At 35.8% G+C, this 17,377-nt stretch overlaps 1 long non-coding RNA gene across 1 annotated transcript in view; it reads left to right on the forward strand.

The window, feature by feature from the left end:
• Positions 1–329: 329 nt before the first annotated feature.
• Positions 330–17,377, forward strand: part of LOC122144795 — a 40,700-nt gene continuing 23,652 nt past the window's right edge. Inside the window, exons 1-2 of the long non-coding RNA XR_006159837.1 lie at positions 330–520; positions 1,765–1,814. This is a non-coding gene — a long non-coding RNA (uncharacterized LOC122144795). The remainder of the gene's footprint in view (positions 521–1,764; positions 1,815–17,377) is intronic.

Raw genomic sequence — 17,377 nt, forward strand, 5'->3', positions numbered from 1 at the left:
CAAGAGAAATAAAACGACACCAGCGCTCAAAAATGAATTGCGCGTTCTCCACTGTTAGTTTTTTTTTTGCATGAATGTCTGTTGCACAAATCGCAACATCAAATCTCACTATATTAGCGTTTTAAAACAAAATTATAATTGATTAAAAGTGTAAATTAGAATATTTTTCCGTGAATTATGTCCTCTAAAGAAATATTATTGCATCATATTTATGCTATAGCACGTAAATAAACTTAATAAATCTACACTAGCAACAGTAGATCCACTGGTGTTGGTGTTGATTGTTTGAGGTCTGCGTGGAGCGGGAATGGAAAACACGGAGTGGAGTTTTATCCGAGTCAGGCTGTGAGCGCTTGAGGGAACTCTGTGTCGCTCCGTTCCACTCATTCGTGATGCTCCGTGGCGGTCTTTGTGTTTCCTTGTCACCATCAAAGCTTGATGGCTTAGCTTGTTTTGAAACTATTAAATTCGTTAATGGAGAAGAAACATATCAGCTAACTGGCCAAATCAAGTCTAAAATGTAAGTTATTTTTTATTATGTACTTGTGTTTGGAACTGTTGTGTAAAAATATACAGTTTACTGAACACGTTTGCTTCGGCCTGCAGACCTTTGCCAACTGAATCACACCTGTGAAGATATTCATAGCAGCAGCACTCTAGCTGTGTGATATTGCTCAGTGTTACCTTTTACATTGTTGTGTACAGCTGTTGTAAAAAAGAAGAAGAAAAAGAAAAAAAAAAATCAATAAATAGACTATTTGTGACATCTTAATGGCAGGTGCCATATATTGTGACAACATGGCCCATAAAATATTTACATATTAAATGTTTATTATTATTATTATTATTATTATTATTATTATTCTGTAGCCTTTTGACAATATCTCAAAGGATCATTCATCAATTTAACTTTACAAGCTTTACAAATCAAAATTTAAATGAATAAATAAATAGATTGTTTGTGACAACATTCTTCACAAAACAGTTTTATATTTATATTCTGTAAACTGTATATTCTGTAAAAAATTTTGATACAAATATTCAATATATTTTATTTTTATTTTTTCTAAAAAATTGGTAGTGTATAAATTTATTTTACATGGAGCAGGTTGCCTCACAGTGGCAAGTTCAAACTACTTGCTTTATCTTTGTTAACCCTCCTGGTATTGGACACTTTTGCTTGTGAAATAAATGAATTATATATTGTATTGCAACAATGTTCTATAAATCTGAATCCTTTTGCAAAATGCTGAATCAATGCAGACGAATGTCATGGCCTAATGGTTAGACAGTCTGACTCGTAACCCAAAGGTTGTGGGTTCGAGTCTCGTACCAGCAGGGATTGTAGGTGGGGGTGTGAATGTACAGCGCCCTCTCCCACATTAAATACCACGACCGAGGTGCCCTTGAGCAAAGCACTGAACCCCCAACTACTCCCCGGGCGCTGCATCAAAAAAAAAAAAACAACAAAAAAAAAAAACAATTGCCTGCCCACTGCTCCTGGTGTGTGTGTTCACTGCTGTGTGTGTGTGTGTGTGTGCGCGCACTTTGGATGGGATAAATGCAGAGCGCCCATTCCGAGTATGGGTCACTATACTTGCCACATGTCACTTCACTTTAAAAGTGTCTTGAGCAAATGAGCATATTAGAATGATTTTTGAATGGACATCAGGTGACACTAAAAACTGGAGTCATGGTTACTGAAGTTAATTAAAAATTAAGTTACTGAAATTAAATGTCTTTTGGAGTAAAAGTGTGATACAGCAGATCCAATTTGCACGTCATTACAGTTGGAGTTCATACAGTTTGCACAAGTGAGTATTATTAATGAGTATTTTAATATTTCACTTTACAGTTATTGCATCTTTGTCATTGGGTTACATATTGCAGATATAATGCTGCTACATTAATATAGTCAAAACATTTGGCAGCGACATGTGTAATTGTGGCGTGAAGGAAAACATTTTTTGAATAACTAATAGGGAATTGAGGATTGAATGAAATGTATGATGCATGCATGTAGTCTTTTGGCCCACATTTATTTCTTGTTAGAACTAGCACTGTCATATTCTAACACTAGAGGTCAGCATTGCACAGCAAATAATAGTAGTGAACTCGATCTGATCTGAACAGTTCATATATAGATGATAGCTTGATCATTACACTTGTCGATGACATTCAGATTGTTCTTGAACAGTACATTAAATAAAAATGCATGCTAAAATGTGGTTGCATAGAGCAGAATGCAAGGCATTGTCGCAAGCAAGGGGTTATAAGGGCAGCGTTTTTAACAAACCTAATCACCTGCGAGGGAAAACATGGCGAGATTAAACTTTTGTCCTCCTCAATGCCCCTTGAATCTGTTTGTGAAGAGGATTTTAAACCCATGCAGCTGCAAAAAAGAGCCTTTTTATGCGCTCAGGCTTCTTCTCTCCCACACGTACACACATGTGATAGTAATTTCAGGTTTAGCTGATGTTATAAATAACTGATTATTGTGCTGCTTTTTAAATGCTTAGCACTTGATTTTAATTTGTTAAGCCAGCTGCAAAAACAAATTGCCTTCTGAGAGAAATAAAAGGCTGTATTTTAATTAACCAGACCTGATGTTGGACAGAGTAACTGTAAGAGGACTAACAAACACTGAGACGAACATTAAGGTGAGCGTAACAGAGAATGAACTTGACAGGCCTGAATTCGACTAATGAGAACAGACAGTAATATTCACATCAACGATTACATCAAAGGGTCTTTCCTAATAGCCATAATTAGAACATTCTTTGATTCTTGGTAAAGAGAGATTATGGAGATGGCAAAAATCAGTGTGAATTATAGTTAGACAAGTGATAGGAAAGTCACTACTGCCTAGTATATAGAATATTTGCAATGAACACTCTTTCTTTCTTTCTTTCAATTTTTTTTATATAATGCCAATCAGATTATATCATAAGGGCCTTATGTGAAGTGTTATTGAAAAAAAGAAAAAAAAAAGGTATATGGATAAATGGGATTTAGATTTGATCTGATAATAAGTATGTATTTTATAAGTATTTTAGATAATAAATGTTTTAGTAAATTCGAAACCGCTAAATCGGTGCAATTTACTTTAAAGGAGTCATATGATGCGATTTCAAATTTTCCTTTCTCTTTGGAGTGTTACAAGCTTTTGGTGAATAAAGAAGATCTGTGAAGTTGCAAAGACTAAAGTCTCAAATCCAAAGAGATTATTCTTTATAAAATTTGAGACTTGTCATCCATGCCCCCCTGAAACGGCTCATCCTAACACAGCCCCACATCTCTATGTCAGTATGTGGGAAGATTTGCATAACGCCGCCCAGATGTTCACGCAAAGAAAGAAGGCGTACCTTTTATTCTCGTTGTAGTATTGTTGTTGCTGCCGCCATGACATATAGACGCTGTGTGTTTCACTGTGAAAGCAAAAACTACTTTGTTTTGGCCTTCCAAAAGAGGACGATATCCGCTTTGTCATGCCTGGGACTGAATCCGTGCTGGTCGCTGAGGAAATACATCAAACTTTGCACTTGTGATTGTCGAATCGGCTTTACACAGGGATAAAGTGGCATCCAGCACCCGGGTCGTCACGGTGTGGTTGCCTTTTTTTTGCTGCAAGCACAAGGTTATGCTCCGCCTTGGAATCTTAGAATCCGCCTAGCAGCAACCGCATTCTCAAGTCGCCCCGCGCCTCTGCTCACTCAGGCCGGTCGCCGTCGATGTGTGTGACGTTTTGTTTTCGTTGAGAAAGCAAAACTACTTTGTTTTTTGCCCTTCCAAAAAGAAAACACGACTATAAATCATGTTTATATCATGTTTATCAATTTAGCACGTTTATGTTTTTCGTCTCGTCCGCCTTCCTGACCGGACAAGCGACTTCACAATCATGCTTAAGAAGCATAACATTTCGGTCTCACGCTTGAGGCATTCGGGCCAATCACAAGCGGGCATAGCCTGGCCAATCAAAGCACACGTTCCTCGCTTTTCAAGGGCAAGAGATGAGCCTCGATGAATGAAAAGCGTTTCAGAAGGCGCGGGGCATCATGAGAGAGAAACAGTACAATGTACAGTATGTTACTGGAAAATAATGTAAGTTTTTTTTAACCTTAAAAAAAACAAACAAAAAAAAACCGCATAAAACACATTTCATTACACCCATATACACAAAATAATGTTCTTTTTAGCAACATGATATGACCCCTTTACCAAGTTTAAGCTATAAGATAGAGTAACCAGTAAACCCAAAAACAAAAATGGTTTCTTATTTATAAAACAATTATCTATTATTATTAATATTATTTATTATTATTCTTATTTTTGTGCACAATCCTGCCCTATTGCTTGAGCCACTGTTGTTGTATCAGTCTGGTCGGGATACTCAAACATAACAATGGGTTTTTTATAGCACCAGAAGCCGAGTTTATTAATAATCATACATCAATGGTAATCATTCGATAGCCCGTGATAATGTGTTACTAGCATTCAAAAGTGATGCCCTTTTAAAAACATTGGCAAATGGCACATTATGTTAGATATTTTGTCCGTCGACCTGCAAAAACATAGCATGCACAATTGCAAAATTATGACCAGAACTGCCACGCAACGTAAGGGTCATGGCACGCTCATAATGTAACAAACAAACAATCAAAAACAAAAAAAAAACAGATGTATAGAGATGTCACCACGAGGTAGTTTGGACTGACAACACTTTTTCATTGAACCCATTTGCGCTTGGACAGGCCTTTGATGTCTTCAGGTAGGCACTGGTTGCTGGAAACGGGAAACAGTCTCCCTCCACTGCCTGGCAACTCTAGCCCCCTCTCTTTTTGTCATTTCATTTTCTTTTTGTGTTTTTTTTTTCCAGCAGAGTTGGACCAAAAAAGCCTGGAAGGAATATTGAATATTTTCCATTGGATGTAGAACTTAGCGACCTCTGTTTTATAGTTGTTGTTCCCTCTCATTATTTGATTAATCCTGAAGTCTGAGAAAACCGAAATGAAACAGAGAAAAATATATTAGTGCTGAGCTCAGCAGATTTATTTTTTACCTAATGAATAGATAAGTTCGGATTATGCCAAGGAGACCATTTTTATTGCTGTTCGAAACATCTTTGATTAACTTGATTAAGCTGAAGCTTGAATGGTTATGCCTCTCTGTATTAATTGGTGCAGTCAGTTTCCATATTCCACCACACAAATTGAAATCAAATGCCATCTAATCATGCAAAACTAGTTGCCCTGTTTTAGAAGCCAATGTTTTAAACTGCAACAATAAAAACACACCTACCAGTTGGATGTCAGGGAGAAAAACTTTTTCTTCACTTGAGGAAGTGCTGTTTTAAAGAGAATATAAAATCCATTTCTTTTCTTTCAGACCCTCGGTGAGACTTGGAAATGCTTATAGACGATATGCTAGCCAGAGCCAATTTGTGAAAAGGTAAGTTTTCAAATTTAGCCTCAACATCAAGGAGTCTTATAGTTTGAGAGGACGACGTACGCCCGTTATGCACCTCACGAAGCTCAGAATCAAAGGTAAAATTAGCCGTGAAGAAATAGTTTTTCTCCAATTTTACAAATAAAGAGAGGTTTTAATGACACAAGAATTATTATTATCATACACATCTGACACTATGTGTAAATTTTTGCATTGATTCGATATAAATAATTCAATAATGCAGAAGGGCTACATGCATTCATTTTTTTAGTGTTATTATAAATGGAATATGGAAAATATATTGACAATGAGTGGTGCTTGTTTTGTCAAAGGATTTAGTGACATTTATTTATGATAAGCCAATTTATTTTGAATCATTTGAACAAGTATTAGTCAAAAATACATTGAACAGCAAAAGGTGTGTGTGATATTTCACGATAAAGTATGATGTTAGTCTTTTTCCAGTGCAATTACAGCTCTCCCCGCCACGTTCTCATTAACGCTATGTAGTCACTATCGAAGAGGGGTATAGACGACGTTCACCATCAATGCGTCTTTGTTTCTTCAGTTTTGTTTGTAGGGGCTCATTACATAACTTGAAGCCTTTCAGCCGCCTTTGTTTGAAATCCCTAAATTTTACAATTTGTAACGCTGACAATCCTGGTTTCATTTAAATAGGCTTCACTTCTCTCGAAATATTCTTTCATGACTTCACCCTCCATGATAATGAAAGCAATTTAGTCAGCATGCTAATTCTGTTTTCACTCCATCGGGGGTTTGCATCATAGCATGCCAAGTGTCATAAAAGTAAAGAGAGATAAATAATGCCAGCCAAGCTCTCAGAACCACCTGGCCATGTTCCATATTATATGTTTCAGTATTAACATTTTTTTTTGTAGCATGCTTTTTTGCTCAGAAAATAGCTTAAGCGCATGTTGTCATTAGGCCATGCGGGGATGTGTGATTGCCTGTATTCTGACAGTTTCACAGTTTGACCCCAGGTGGAATTCCATTGTGAGCGAAGAAAGTAGGATAATTCGTCACGCACGGGTATCGGTATTACAGTTTATAGGCGCTAGTCTAGTCGTTCAGATAAGCAAAATCTTTGTTCCAAAACCTTATGAGTTGTATGCATTAGACAAGATTTTTAAAGCTTTTAATTTTAATGCACTCTCATGATCAGTTCAACGGGTTAATTTTGTTGCCTTCTCTAAAATGCATTGGCCTGCATGAATGAAATCACATAACTTCCCTATGAGATGAAAGAGTGAAGTGGCTCCTGGAAAAACAGTGAACAGCCAGGTAGTATGTGGTGAGGATTCATTAAACAGGACATGGCAAAAAAAGTCCCTGGATAAAACTACTATATTTCTGGCATAATATCTGAAGTTGCCATGCTTCTGTGTAGGACACTTTACTGTTCCATTAGGCTGCGGCCCAAAGGAGAGGATTTGTGAATGTCAGTGTACATGCTAAAACTGATGCTGGTACGGGTCGCATGACTAACAAAATGACAAATGTATTACTTACTCATTCATACTACTATTATTGTATACTATGATTTTTGGACACTGCTCTTTGCCATTTCAGACCCATTCTGAAGCATAGAAATTCACACAGATTCTTTACATCTTGAGAAGGCCAATCCCTTAATGCACTGTGGACATGCTACCTTATGTTCCCACAGTTCTTTAGAATGCCTGCGCCTTATAGGCAGCAAGTCAGATCACTAGGCTCTAAATGTTGTGGACAGATGGAGTGCTAACTAATCTTAAGAAAGCACATTATGAAGCTTTACCTTGCCAGGTGTTTCTCATTTTGGTTATAGTGAAGTAACGTTCCTTGAATCCCTTTTCATTGAAAAACCTAGTACAAAGAGTGGATTCAGAGGGAGGGTTTTTGATGATGCCAGGTTTTAAGACTCCCATTGTGTCTCATATGCATATTCAGCACTTCCCCATAAACACAGAGGCTGTAAAATGCAGAGGCCAACAGCTAACTGTGTACAAGTTGTAACCACATCTAAAATATCCCTGGCAGACCGCAAACCAGGAGGTTCGACGAAGAGCTGTGTGTGCCTCTGAGAATGACTTTACATGGGAATTACAATTTAAAACGATCTGCCTGAAGGGTGTGAGATTTCTGTGTAGGCTTCAAACCTCTCATGCCTTTCAGAAAATCCATTTAATAATGCGCACTGCCATGTAATAGGATAGTAGTTTTACTGATTCCCCTGACAACGGCAAAGAGAAAGAAAGATAAGAGAAAATATAATTCTTAGCATTTTTGTCTTGGTTTCCACTACAAAATATCTATACTTTCTGAAATCAAGTACATATTTGAGAAGCAAAAATGACTTAAGATATTGTTAATATCTGAAATTAGAAGAAATTTCAGATCGAAATAAATTATTCAAAAAATTAAAGTTGTTATGATGTTTTTGGTTTTAACAACAAAGTATTATATTAGCAATGTAGTAAGTAAACATAAGATCACAAGACAATTTGATCTAAGTTTTTATTTATTTTTTATTTTTTTTATGTGCCATTACAACTAATCAGATCTTTGGTAGAAAACTGTTGAAATTAGACATGTAAATTTTTGTTTTAGTCACAATACATAGCATTTTTTAATAGGAATCCCTGGAGAAAGATGTTTTTTTTTTTTTTTTGAGTGTGTAATTATAGCCACCTGCCACAAGGGGCAAAACAAGAGGCTGAACCCGACATGCTTGGTTGCATCTCACTGTAACAAAAAAGTAAGCGACAGACAGTATTTCTTGTGTATGAAAGGAGTGCAATAATGATTAAACAGCAACGTGTAGAAAACTGTGAAGACAATTGTGGATTGCTCTTGCAAGTTAATGCAGAACTTCTGCTTGCTTTATCACATCCTTGTTGCCTTAGTCTTAATTGCTTTAGAACCAAAACTGGATTGCTTTGCTGTTGTAAATAACAATTACATTGTATGACATTTAGCTAAAATGAACTAACAACTGTTCCACTGAGAAAGGAATTCCAACAATCTGGGGGCCTTCCTAAAATGGAATTGGAAAAAGGTATAAATAGCTGCCTGTTTGATTTCACATTGCATTTTTGGATACTAGATACAGTTTCAGCTGGCAAGGGCCTGGTTAGTGTGCAAATGTGTACAGTCACCTTGCTAACATGTTAACCATATTTTGGAGTTTACATTATCATATCCAGCATGAAGAACTACACAGTTTTCAAGCATTTGAAGGTTTTATGCTTTTCGTTCAGGAATGAGTTGCTAAGCTCCAGCCACTTGCTCTGGGCAAGTCTGGTCCTCCACCCACTGTCTGGATTTACTTTCTAAGCAAAGCTGTTTTTAATACAGTCTATTTGACATCCAACTCTATCCCCCGTGGTCCACGACTTGTTTTTGGCATATGATACGGAGTGTGACCATTTTAGAGGCATCGACTTGGGTGTCCTCTAGGTTTAGAAGAAATACAGCCACTGCTGAACATGAAAGTATAGTTTAGAAGAAATACAGCCACTGCTGAACCTTTAGATTTGTTAACTCTTTCAGACCCAAGTATCACCTATTTTAGTGAACAATTTTTTGGGTGTTCTTTGTTTTGTCATTTGAGGTCATCCATATCATTATTGGTTTTATGATGCTAAATTTAGTCCATATGTGACCCTGGCCCACAAAACCAGTCATAAGGTAGCAGGGGAACATTTGTAGCAATAGCCAACAATACATTGTATAGGGTCAAAATGATAGATTTTTGTTTTATGCCAAAAATCATTAGGATATTAAGTTAAAGGCATGTTCCATGAGAGATATTTCGTAAATTTCCTACCATAAATATATCAAAATTATTTTTTTTTCTCAATATTTAGATTTTTTTTTTTTTTTGCACTCTCAGATTCGAGATTTTCAAATATTTGTATCCAGACAAATATTGTCCTATCCTAACAAACCATACATTAAAGGAAAAGCTTATTTATTCATGAAATAAATCTCAATTTCAAAAAACCTTTCCTTTACCTTTATGACTGGTTTTGTGGTCAAGGGTCACATATATGTATCTATATATATATATATATATAATATATATATATATATATATATATATATATAATATTATACTATATATATATACTCAAACACACAGACACACTGTAAAAAAATCTTTACAAATAGGGCACGCAATGTACCATATTTGACAGAATTTTCTTTTTTTTATTTGAATTTTTTTTTTTTTACAACTGTTTTACGTGTATTTTGAATTTTACACTGCATTTTTTTTTCTCTCCTCAGGTTTCTTAGTTTTCTTTACTGTAACTTGTGATCAATTTAATATGTCCTTGCTGCATTAATTAAGACATAAAAAATATGATTGACTCCAAATCTTTGATGCTGTTTTATTTGGCAGCAAAACTTATATTTAAAAAATACAAACCCGATTCCAAAAAAAGTTGGGACACTGTACAAATTGTGAGTAAAAAAGGAATGGAATAATTTACAAATCTCATAAACTTATATTTTATTCACAATAGAATATAGATAACATATCAAATGTTTGAAAGTGAGACATTTTGAAATGTCATGCCAAATATTGGCTCATTTTGGATTTCATGAGAGCAGATACACATTCCAAAAAGTTGGGACAGGTAAACAATAAGAGGCCGGAAAAGTTAGTAATGTACAATATAAGAAACAGCTGGACGGACCAATTTGCCACATGATTAGGTCAATTGGCAACATGATTGGGTATAAAAAGAGCCTCTCAGAGTGGCAGTGTCTCTCAGAAGTCAAAAATGGGCAGAGGATCAACAATTCCCCCAATGCTGCGGCCCTAAAATAGAGGAGCAATATCAGAAAGGAGTTTCTCAGAGAAAAATTGCAAAGAGTTTGAAGTTATCATCATCAACAGTGCCATAATATCATCAGAGAATCTGGAACAAAGATACGCGTCAGAGAATCTGTTTTTTCTTTCGAACAATCTCTTGTTGCGTAAGGGTCCCAAGGCCTCGGAAAACGATACTGGATGCCCCGTGATCTTCGGGCCCTTAGACGGCACTGCATCACATACAGGAATGCTACTGTAATGGAAATCACAACATGGGCTCAGGAATACTTCCAGAAAACATTGTCGGTGAACACAATCCACCGTTGCCAGCTAAAACTCTATAGGTCAAAAAAGAAGCCATATCTAAACATGATCCAGAAGCACAGGCGTTTTCTCAGGGCAAGGCTCATTTAAAATGGACTGTGGCAAAGTGGAAAAACTGTTCTGTGGTCAGACAAATCAAAATTTGAACTTCTTTTTGGAAAAACTGGGATGCCATGTCATCCGGATTAAAGAGGCGACAAGGACAACCCAAGTTGTTATCATCAGTGCTCAGTTCAGAAGCCTGCATCTCTGATGGTATGGGGTTGCATGAGTGCATGTGGCATGGGCAGCTTACACATCTGGAAAGCACATCAGTGCTGAAAGGTATATCCAAGTTCTAGAACAACATATGCTCCCATCCAGACGTCGTCTCTTTCAGGGAAGACCTTGCATTTTCCAACATGACAATGCCAGACCACATACTGCATCAATTACAACATCATGGCTGCGTAGAAGAAGGATCCGGGTACTGAAAATGGCCAGCCTGCAGTCCAGATCTTTCACCCATAGAAAACATTTGGTGCATCATAAAGAGGAAGATGCGACAAAGAAGACCTAAGACAGTTGAGCAACTAGAAGCCTGTATTAGACAAGAATGGGACAACATTCCTATTCCTAAACTTGAGCAACTTGTCTCCTCAGTCCCCCAGACGTCTGCAGACTGTTATAAAAAGAAGAGGGGATGCCACACAGTGGTAAACATGGCCTTGTCCCAACTTTTTTGAGATGTATTGATGCCATGAAATTTAAAATCAACTTATTTTTTACCTTAAAATGATACATTTTCTCAGTTTAAACATTTGATATGTCATCTATGTTGTATTCTGAATAAAATATTGAAATTTTAAACTTCCACATCATTGCATTCTGTTTTTATTCACAATTTGTTCAGTGTCCCAACTTTTTTGGAATCAGGTTTGTGTATATAAAAAAAGCATATTTCTGCACCTATCCAGAAAGTAACTGTATTCTGACCATCACAAATGTTTTTATTATATTGAAGCAGATTTTTGATGGCTTACGATTGGCAGTAGTGAACGATGCATTTGGTAATGTACATGTTTCATGGTACTGTCAGACAGTCAGCAATTTCTTCTTCTTTTTCATAATATCATTATCATTTTCAGCTGGTCTTCTCATGACACTATAGCTCAGGTAATTGCCAATAAATAAGTACAATAGATCAATGTTTTTTGATTGAATGTCATCAGAAGAGTTTCATTGTTGTGCAATGACACAAATTGAAAAAAAAAAGTCACAAAAACAAATTAATTATTGTTAAAGATCATGTTGACAGTGTCAGTTTTATAATTGAATTTCTTCACACTCATATTTGCTGTCGCAGCCTTGCAGGTGAGCCTGCAATAATTAGATATGAATATTTCAATAACGATGTTCTTTGTTCCTTCATTATCTGCTTTGTTGCTGTTTGCTATTATCTTAGAAAAAGTGTGACAGTCGGATACAGCTGAAGTTGTTCTTCATGGCTTCTTTGTTTGATTACAGATAGAAAGACAGAGGCCTTTTCATTACATAGCCTTGAGCTCATCACTTTTTCTTCTGCAATAAATTACTGCTGAAACTTGTTTGACCCTTTAATTTCCCTCTAATTTAAATTTTTAACTTCCCCTCTTTGTTTGAAATAGTGGAAATAAAATATGTTAGAGGCCTACGAACACCTTTTAAATTCAGTACTTCCTCTTCTTGCCAAAATTAAACATTCATCTTAAAGGAATAAACAAGAAAGGAAAAGTTTAGCAGAACGTTGATGTTGCACTTCTCATGTAAGATTATTAGTAAGCAACAACTTTTATTTTCAATTATTATATGCAGTGCTGTATTAATATATCATTGATATACTTTTATAGTTCATAGTATTTTGAAGATTTCATTTTTGTATTTAGTTTAATTTTAAAGTTTTAGTTAATTGCTGTTCTGTATTTTTTTTTTTACAGTGATTATGTTTGTTATACAGTAATTCATTTAGTTTGAACTAATTTATTACTTAAACTAAATGAAAATGAGAAATGTTGCCTTGCAACCTGCTGAAATAAAATTATGTATTTTTTAATATTCAGTTTCATTAAATGTTTATTTTATTTTTATAAGTAATGATGATTATGGTTTTTAAGTAGTTTAAGTAAACAATTATAACCCTGATTATATGCCTTCAGAAGACTTAAAATATAGTGCATGAGTTATGTGGATTACTTTCATGCTGCTTTTTTGCAGTTTGAAAGCTGATAATGACACGGAAAAGAGCGATGTCAAACATTATGCTAAACATCTCCTTTTGTATTTTAAGTCATAAGGTGTCTATAAGGTGCTTAATTCTTGAAAAAGAAATCAATGAATGAATGGGAGTGAAATACTGGATTTTAGCTGAAATCATTTTATTGTCCAGGAAGAAAGAGGCTGCAGGGTGATACAATAGACATACAACCAGCACAGCTATGTTGGAAACAATAAACAATTACACTGTTTATCATCATTATACAAAAATATCTGACCACAGAATGATGCAATTGACCATCAGAATCAAGTGTTCCAGAGAGCTGTGTAATTAAAGTAATTCAGTAAAGCCAATAATTATCATGACTTCCCAATTGCACAGGAGCAACTGGCAATGCAAATAAGCTCATACTGTTTATAGTAACACATCAGCATGTCCTTCTGATATCTTGTATAAACTCACAGGTGGTCTTATCCAGCTACTCCCTGTGTTGTCAGCTTTTCCTGAGTGTTTTCTCTGGCAAGTGTGACCTTGATCTCTGGTGCACTGAGGTTTTAAGAAAGCAAATACGCTGTGTGCTCTAATCTCTCAATGTTCTTTCCCATGTTCTCCCCTTGTGAAGATACTTAAACGTTCAACACACTTAACTTGCTGAAGTGGAGGTTATGAGTCAATAGCTATGATTCACCCTGACTTGATGACTTGTTTTTGCCCTTTTGGAGAAATTTAAAAAAAAAATGCTTGACAATTATCTGGTATTTGTCAGAAGAGCCGGGCTGATGTCAAACAATGCTCTTTTAAACGAAAAGAAAATTGGTCCCAAATTCAAAGATATGTGCTTTTGGAGCCAAGCGCTTATTCAAATCACAGGGTGTCAAGAATTTCAAAGCATGTGGTATTGAGTAGTGAGTTGTATGCTGAAACTGAAACGTCTTTCATTCTTCATGATCTTTATTAGATGACTGTTGACAAATTAGAAATGGTGTTATATGTTTGACTGGTTATCCCATAAAATGCTTGAATCAATGACCTACTTATGATGAAGAATTAGTTTCACACAGCCAGATGTCTGCATGGTCCTTTGCAGCTTTTTCTGTCCAAGAACTGCCCACTTAAACAGGAAATATTTGCCTGATTGACATATAATGTGGCCAACCACAGTTTTAGCATGCCATTTGGAAAAATACAGTATGAAATAGTTTCAGGAATACTTGATTCTGAATGGGCAGTCTCTGCATCCAGTGATCAGATATTGTAGTATTTTACTAGCTTTAAAGAATTAGTTCAACCAAAAATGAAAATTAGCTGAAAATGTACTCGCGCTCAGCCATCCAAAATGTAGATGAGTTTGTTTCTTCATCGGACCAGATTTGGAGAAACTTAGCTTTACATCAGCTGCTCAGGAGTGATTGGGTGCCGTCAGAATGAGAGTACAACTGATAAAAACCATCATAATAATCCACATGACTCCAGTCCATTAATAACTGTCCTTGTGAAGTAAACATCATTAATAACATCATTAAATTAGTCAAAACTTCAGACCAAAAATATGACTCGTCTGAATCAGGAGAGAAATATGCACAAGCACCGGTTACAAGTGAAAACAGCCTTAAAGAGTTGTAAATAAATATGTAGTTGGATTTTTAATGAGAGAGAACAACTTTTACCACTGGTGGAAGCGTTATTAATGGATTTGTAGGACTCCCATTCTGACGGCATTCATTGACTGCAGTGGTGTGCAAATGGTGTAATGCTAAACTTCTTAAAATCTGTTTTGATGAAGAAACAAACATCTACATTTTGATGGCCAGATAATATTCAGTTATGCATTAGGTAGTCTGTCAAGAGGTCTGAAGGTGATGAAATGGACTGAGAGATTTAATTTTCTGGATTAAATTAGTGGATGTCAGCAACAGCAAATTAAGCTCTATACATGTCACATGCATGATATGTTTTTTTTTAATTCACACTCAAGTCTTTCATCCACCATAAGTGGGGAAATTATATAATTCATGATGAACTCAATGGCTTCCATCAGTCCCGCTGCATTTTTACTTTGTTGGTCGTATCAAAAGCACAGTGTTTGCCAGATGGCAAAAAAATAAACCGTGTCTATTGTGTTCTCCAAGTGTGATTTCACATAAATGGCTTTGATTCCATGGCATCTGAAAACCAAGCTTGTGTTAATTACAACCTTCTTCTGTGAACTTGTTGACACTTTGAAATGTCATTGATGCACATCAAATAATTGTGATTTGTTGTTTAAACATCCTTAAAAGGGGTCAAAGGGAATCAAAATCCTTTGTACATATTATAAGTGAGAGCAGTTGGTGTATACATATGATTAGTCTATTATGAGCTTGTTATTAAGTTGTCCCTATGTGGCTTCACAACAATGGGACTCTTTTTTTTCCGTTACTGCATTGCATGTGGTGCATTGGTTATGAATAAAACTTACCCATTTCCCCTCATTAATAAAAAGACCACATTCAAAAAAATAGGGACTTTCTCATCTCAGTTGGCTAGAATCTTAGTTGGTTAGTTGTTGCTTGCCCATGAAAAGCTTACTTTTGGGTTGCTAGGGTGTTCTGGGTGGTTGTAGCACATTGGAGTGGGGTTGCTAGGGTGCTTTAAGATGTTTTAGTATGTTGCTATGGGGGTTGCTAGGATGTTTTTGGTTGTTTCCTTACTGTTACGGGTTTTAAAATCTTTTAAAACAGGAATACTATTACATTATTATTACAGTTTCAAATTGCTGTTTTGTAAATGTATTTAATTTTATTCATATTCATAATCAATTTTCAGCATCGATACTCCAGTCCTTTATTGTCACATGATGCTTCAGAAATCATTCTAAAATGCTGATTTGCTGCTGAATAAACATTTTTGTATTATTAAATATCAATGTTGAAAAAGAAACATTGTCATGTTGATTAAATATTTTGGTGGAAAACGTGACATTTTCTCAGGATGATGAATTGAAAGTTTTATTTTTTATTTGAAATTTGAAAAGTTTTATTTGTAACATTTTGTATCATGTCTTTGCTGTCGCTTTTGATAAATTTTATGAGTAATTGTTTAATAATGTGTTGGTTTTTATTTTTGTTGTTATTAGAATTGCTTTTTTTTGACATTTTCAGTAATGATGTAATAATGTGCTGATAAGTGTGACAAATAATAATAGTAATAAAATAGTAATAAAAATAGGTGATTTGAATAGAATAGAAAGTATTGAAGTGGCTCTGGATGGTTTTTGTTACACTGGTTTATAGTGTCCCAAGACTCCTGGTTCAGAAGTCCACACAACATGTACTGTACCTCTTAAAGAAAACTGACACTGATCCTTATGGCTTTTGTGTATAACAACCATACAATCCCAGAGGAATTTATTTTAATGGTTCATCCGCTGTGTTCCCATCACCACATTTTGAGACACTTCCAGTGCAACGTGGTTATTCCTCCAAATGGGATTCTCAAAGAGGGAAAAAAAAAAAATGTGTAAAAAAAGGGAAGTGCTACGATCTGAAACCTACAAGTAATTGCATGTTCCTGGCAAAAAGTAGCACTATGTGCCTGTTTAGTTTGTTTGTGTGTGGTTTACTTGTTTTATACCAACAAGCAGATATGTGCAAAACCCTTTAACTTGTGTGCACTTATCGAATTGTAAACACTGGCAAGCAAGCCTGTATATTCATGTGGCAAGACTGTGGGGAGAGCAAACATGAGACTACAAGTTACTAAGCTTAGATTTCTGTATCTGGATGTGATAATGTTTTGACATATAGACACTTAAACCAAACTGTAAACAGTCTTTATGTGAGGCCAGATAGTGTTAGGATGCTCTATGTATGTATGTATGTGTCTGTCTGTCTGTCTTTTCTGTCTTGTCTTGTCTTGTCTTGTCTTGTCTTGTCTTGTCTGTCTGTCTGTCTGTCTGTCTATCTATCTCATTTTATAGGTTAATGTTTGTCCTCATTCAATTTTCCATAATTGATACCAAACTCCGGATGAACTCATTTTTGAGATGCAACATAATGTCTTTTTCATGTTGTGTTACAGTTCCAATGATCAGTTTAGCTTCACTTCACTAAGCTGAATGTGAAGATGGTGCTGATTTTTTTGGGCTCCTCCGTCTTAATCACTGGTTCCTCTCCACCAAATCTCTCTGATATGAGCCTTGAATTTCAAAGGGATTTCTTTATTAGTAGTCGAGCAGCAGCATAATCACCAGCTCCCAGGGAAAACCACTGAGTTAAATAATCAACTGTAAACAGCCAGGGAATGTTAATTATGCACTGGCTGCATCCTTAGAGGACAAAACCTATTTAACTTGCAATTTCGAACAGTGGAGAAACCCCACACATGGTTGTGGGACCACACTAAATTTCCACGTTTTCATTGCATCCCAATGACAGGTCTACACTTTAAAGTGATATTTTGGACAAGGGCATAAGACTCTGATCCACCTCACTGTTGTGCCTGTTGACAAAGGTGTAATTTTAGTCTGCATTCAGAGAGAGAATTGTCTCCTTATGCAGTTTAGATCTCTTGAG

Source organism: Cyprinus carpio, unplaced genomic scaffold, assembly GCF_018340385.1.
Source record: "Cyprinus carpio isolate SPL01 unplaced genomic scaffold, ASM1834038v1 S000006759, whole genome shotgun sequence".
Classification (NCBI taxonomy): Eukaryota; Metazoa; Chordata; class Actinopteri; order Cypriniformes; family Cyprinidae; genus Cyprinus; species Cyprinus carpio.